Source organism: Camelus dromedarius, unplaced genomic scaffold (assembly GCF_036321535.1).
Source record: "Camelus dromedarius isolate mCamDro1 unplaced genomic scaffold, mCamDro1.pat HAP1_SCAFFOLD_163, whole genome shotgun sequence".
In the NCBI taxonomy this organism is placed as follows: Eukaryota; Metazoa; Chordata; class Mammalia; order Artiodactyla; family Camelidae; genus Camelus; species Camelus dromedarius.
In genome coordinates, this window is record NW_026989781.1 from 1,606,311 (window position 1) to 1,612,310 (window position 6,000).

Genomic DNA, 6,000 nt, shown 5'->3' on the forward strand with positions numbered 1-6,000 from the left:
AAGTTCAGTAATCCACATGCTCACAACTCAGTCATGAATGTTTTTTTGAATCCGTGTTGCATGTAGCGTGTTCGTAACATGGAATGTCACGGTGGATAAAGAAATGTAAATTACATGTCTATTGGTTAGAACACGCTCCAAGAGAATTTTTTTGAGAAAACTGCCTGATTTTGGAATCTGGCGTTATGAATAACCTGCAAAACGAGAATAAATATATCTAGGAGTAAATATGCCTTGTATGGTGGATGAAAGTTCGGTAATTCATGATAAATGTTCCCAAATCATTAAATATGTTTGTCGAATCCGTGATTCATGTATCGTGTTCAGAACATGGAAAGTCACCGTGAGTGAAACAATTTAAATAAAAGGTTTAGTGGATACAACACACTCAAAGAGGATTTTTCTGTGCAATATGCCTCATTTTCTAAACTGGAGTTAAGAAAATGCTGCGAAATAAGATTAAATGCTTCTCGGTGTAAAAATGCCTTTCATAGTAGGTGAAAGTTCAGTAATCCACATGCGAACAACTCAGTAGTGAATATGTGTTGGATCCGTGATGCATGTAGCATATATGGAACATGGAATTACATGGTGAGGGAATCACTGTCAATTACATTTCTGTTGGGTAGAACTCGATGTAAGACAGTTTTTCTGTGAAAACTGCCTGTTTTTCAAACATGGCATTAGAAAATAGCTGGGAACACAGAGTAAATAATTCTAAGTGTTAATATTCCTTGAATGGTGAATGAAAGCTCGGTAATCCACATGCTCACAAATCAGTAATAACTGTTTGTCAAAACCGTGATGCATGTAATGTGTTCGGAGCACAGAATGTCACGGTCAGGTAAACTATGTAAATTACATGTCTATCGGGTAGAACTCGATAAAAGAACATTTTTCTGCAAAATATGCCTCGATTCCGATACTGCCTTTTGGAAAAAACTGTGAAATCAGGGTAAATGATTCTTGGTGTAAATATGCCCTCTATGGTGTTGAAAGTTTGGTAATCCACATGTTCTCACCTCAGTAATGAATGTTTGTCGTATCCTTGATGCATGTAACAGGTTCGGAATGCGGAATATCACGGTGAGTAAACTAAGTAAATTACATGTCGATTGGGAAGAACTCGCTCCAAGAGAATTTTTCTGTGAAATCTACTTCAATTTCAAAACTGGTGTTAGGAAAATGCTGGGAAATAAGAGTAAAATTCCTTCGGTGTTAATATGCCCATTTTGGTGTTGAATGTTCATTAATCTTCATGCTCACAACTCAGTAATGAATGTTTTTTCGAAACCATGATGCATGTAACGTGTTCGGAACACAGAATATCATGGTGAGGAGACTATGTAAACTACAGGTCTAGTGGGTACAACACGCTCAAAGGGTATTTTACTGAGCAATCTGCCTCATTTTTAAACTCCCGTTAAAAAAATGATGCAAAATCAGAGTAAATGCTGTAGGTGCACATATGCCTTAAATGGTGAATGAAATTTCTGTAATCCACATGCTCACAACTCATTAAAGTATGATTGTCGAATCCATGATGCATGTAGCATGTTCAGAACACGGAATGTCACGGTGAGTGAAACAATTTAAATAAAATGTCTAGTGGGTCAACTCACTCAAAGAGGATTGTTCTGCGCAATATGCCTCATTTTCTATACTGGAGTGAGGAAAAAGCTGCGAAAAAAGAGTAAATGCTTCTAGGTGTTAATATGCCTTGTACGGTGGATGAATGTTGGGTAATCCACATGTTCACAACTCAGTAATGAAAGTTTTTCCAATCCGTGATGAATTTAATGTGTTAGGAACACGGAATGACATGGTCAAGTAAGCTATGTAAATTACATATCTGACGGGTAGAACTCGCTAAATGACCATTTTTATGTGAAATATGCCTCATAGCAGAAACTGGCTTAAGGAAAAGCAGCGAAATCTGTGTAAATGCTTCTAGGTGACAATAGGCATTTTATGGTTGATGAAATTTTGATAATCCACAAGCTCACAACCCATTAGAGTATGTTTGTCGAATCCATGATGCATGTAGCGTGTTCGTAACACAGTATTTCCTGGTGAGGGAAACTATGTAAATTAAAATTCTATTTGGTAGAACTCACAGGAAGAGAATTTTTCTGTGATAATTTCATGATTTTTAAAACTGGTGTTAGGAAAAAGCTTAGAAATCAGTGTAAATATTTCTAGGTATGAAGAGGCCATGCATGGTGAATGAAACATCGGTAATCCACATGCTCACAACTCAGTAAGTAATGTTTGTCAAATCCGTCATGCATGTAGCGTGCTCGGAACACGGAATATCATGGTGAGGGAAACTATGTAAATTAAAATACTCTTTGAAAGGACTCGCCCCAAGACAATTTTTCTGTGAATCTTCATGATTTTTGAAACTGGCGTTACGAAATTTCTGCGAAATCTGGTAAAAATTTCTAGGTATATATATGCCTTGCATGGTGGATGAAAGATCGCAATACACATACTCACATCTCAGTAATGAATGCTTGTGAAATCCTTGATGGTTGTAGAATGTTTGGAACATGGAATGTCACGCTGAGGGAAATTATGTAAATTACATTTCTTTGGGTAGAACTCGCTCCAAGAGCATTTGTCTGCGCAATCTTCCTCATTATCGAAACTGTCATTAGGAAAAATCTGTGAATTCCGAGTAAATGTTTCTTGGTGTAAATATGCCCTGTATGGTGTTGAAAGTATGTTAATCCACATGTTCTCACCTCTGTAATGCATGTTTGTCATATCCATGATGCATGTAATGTGTTCGAAACATGGAATATCACTCTGAGGAATCTATGTAAATTAAATGTCGAGTGGGTAGAACTCGCTCCAAGAGAATTTTTCTGAGATATCTACCACATTTTCGAAACTTGTTTTAGGAAAAAGCTGGGAAATCAGACAAAAATTTTCTAGTTTTATGTCTGCCATGTATGGGGATGAAAGTTCAGTAATCCACATGCTCACAACTCAGTCATGAATGATTTTTCGAATCCGTGTTGCATGTAGCGTGTTCGTAACATGGAATGTCACGGTGAAGGAAGAAATATAAATTACATGTCTATGGTTAGAACTGGCTCCAAGAGAATTTTTTGAGAAAACTGTCTGATTTTCGAATCTGGGTTTATGAACAACCTGCGAACTGAGAATAAATATATCTAGGATTAAATATGCCTTTTATGGTGAATGAAAGTTCGGTAATTCATGAAAAATTCTCACAATTCATTAAAAATGTTTGTCAAATCCGTGATGCATGAATCGTGTTCAGAACATGGAAAGTCACGGTGAGTGAAACAATCTAAATAAAAGGTCTAGTGGATACAACACACTCAAAGAGGATTTTTCTGTGCAATATGCCACATTTTCTAAACTGGACTTAAAAAAATGCTGTGAAATAAGATTAAATGTTCTCAGTGTAAATATGCCTATCATAGTAGGTGAAATTTCAGTAATCCACATGCGAACAACTCAGTAGTGAATATGTGTCGAAACTGTGATGCATGTAGCATGTACGGAACATGGAATTACACGGTGAGGGAATCTATGTCAATTACATTTCTGTTGGATAGAACTCGTTGTAAGACAGTTTTTCTGTGAAAACTGCCTGTTTTTCAAACCTGGCATTAGAAAATAGCTGGGAACTCAGAGTAAATAATTCTAAGTGTTAATATTCCTTGAATGGTGAATGAAAGCTCGGTAATCCACATGCTCACAAATCAGTAATAACTGTTTGTTGAATCCGTGATGCATGTAATGTGTTCGGAGCACAGAATGTCACGGTCAGGTAAACTATGTAAATTACATGTCTATCAGGTAGAAGTCAATAAAAGAGCATTTTTCTGCAAAATGTGACTCATTTCCGAAACTGGCTTTTGGAAAAGACTGTGAAATCAGGGTAAATGTTTCTTGGTGTTAATATGCCCTGGATGGTGTTGAAAGTTTGTTAATCCACATGTTCTCACCTCTGAAATGCATGTTTGTCGTATCCGTGGTGCATGTAACATGTTCGGATCATGAAATATCACGCTGAGGAAACTATGTATATTACATGCCGATTGGGTAGAACTGGGTCCTAGAGAATTTTTCCGTGATATCTACCACATTTCGAAACTGGTATTATGTAAAAGCTGGGAAATCAGAGAAAAATTTTCTAGGTGTAACTCTGCCATGTATGGGGATGAAAGTTCAGTAATCCACATGCTCACAACTCAGTCCTGAATGTTTTTTCGAATCCGTGTTGCATGTAGCGTGTTCGTAACATGGGATGTCACGGTGAAGGAAGAAATGTAAATTACATGTCTATTGGTTAGAACTCGCTCCAAGAGGATTTTTTTGGGAAAACTGCCTGATTTTGGAATCTGGCGTTATGAATAACCTGCGAACGGAGAATAAATATATCTAGGAGTAAATATGCCTTGTATGGTGGATGAAAGTTTGGTAATTCATGAAAAATGCTCACAACTCATTAAAAATATTTGTCAAATTCGTGATGCATGTATCGTGTTCAGATCATGGAAAGTCACGATGAGAGAAACAATTTAAATAAAAGGTCTAGTGGATACAACACACTCAAACAGGATTTTCTGTGCAATATGCCTCATTTTCTAAACTGAATTTAAGAAAATGCTGCGAAATAAGATTAAATGCTTCTCTGTGTAAATATGCCTTTCATAGTAGGTGAAAGTTCAGTAACCCAAATGCGAAAAAATCAGTAGTGAATATTCGTCGAATCCGTGATTCATGTAGCATATACGGAACATGGAATTAAACGGTGAGGGAATCTATGTCAATTACATTTCTGTTGGATAGAACTCGATGTAAGACGGTTTTTCTGTGAAAACTGCCTGTTTTTCAAAAATGGCATTAGAAAATAGCTGGGAACTCAGAGTAAATAATTCTAAGTGTTAATATTCCTTGAATGGTGAATGAAAGCTCTGTAATCCACATGCTCACAAATCAGTAATAACTGTTTTTCGAATCCGTGATGCATGTAATGTGTTCGGAGCACAGAATGTCACGGTCAGGTAAACTATGTAAATTACATGTCTATCGGGTAGAACTCGATAATAGACCATTTTTTCTGCAAAATATGCCTCATTTCCGAAACTGGCTTTTGGAAAAGACTGTGAAATCTGGGTAAATGTTTCTTGGTGTAAATATGCCCTTTATGGTGTTGAAGTTTGTTAATCCACATGTTCTCACCTCTGTAATGCATGTTTGTCGTATCTGTGATGCATGTAACGTGTTCGGAACATGGAATATCACGCTGAGGAATCTATGTAAATTACATGCCGATTGGGTAGAACTCGCTCCAAGAGAATTTTTCTGTGATATCTACCTCATTTTCGAAACTGGTTTTAGGAAACACCTAGGATATCAGAGAAAAATTTTCTAGTTATGTATGCCATGTATTGGGATGAAAGTTCAGTAATCCACATGCTCACAACTCAGTCATGAATGTTTTTTTGAATCCGTGTTGCATGTAGCGTGTTCGTAACATGGAATGTCACGGTGGATAAAGAAATGTAAATTACATGTCTATTGGTTAGAACACGCTCCAAGAGAATTTTTTTGAGAAAACTGCCTGATTTTGGAATCTGGCGTTATGAATAACCTGCAAAACGAGAATAAATATATCTAGGAGTAAATATGCCTTGTATGGTGGATGAAAGTTCGGTAATTCATGATAAATGTTCCCAAATCATTAAATATGTTTGTCGAATCCGTGATTCATGTATCGTGTTCAGAACATGGAAAGTCACCGTGAGTGAAACAATTTAAATAAAAGGTTTAGTGGATACAACACACTCAAAGAGGATTTTTCTGTGCAATATGCCTCATTTTCTAAACTGGAGTTAAGAAAATGCTGCGAAATAAGATTAAATGCTTCTCGGTGTAAAAATGCCTTTCATAGTAGGTGAAAGTTCAGTAATCCACATGCGAACAACTCAGTAGTGAATATGTGTTGAATCCGTG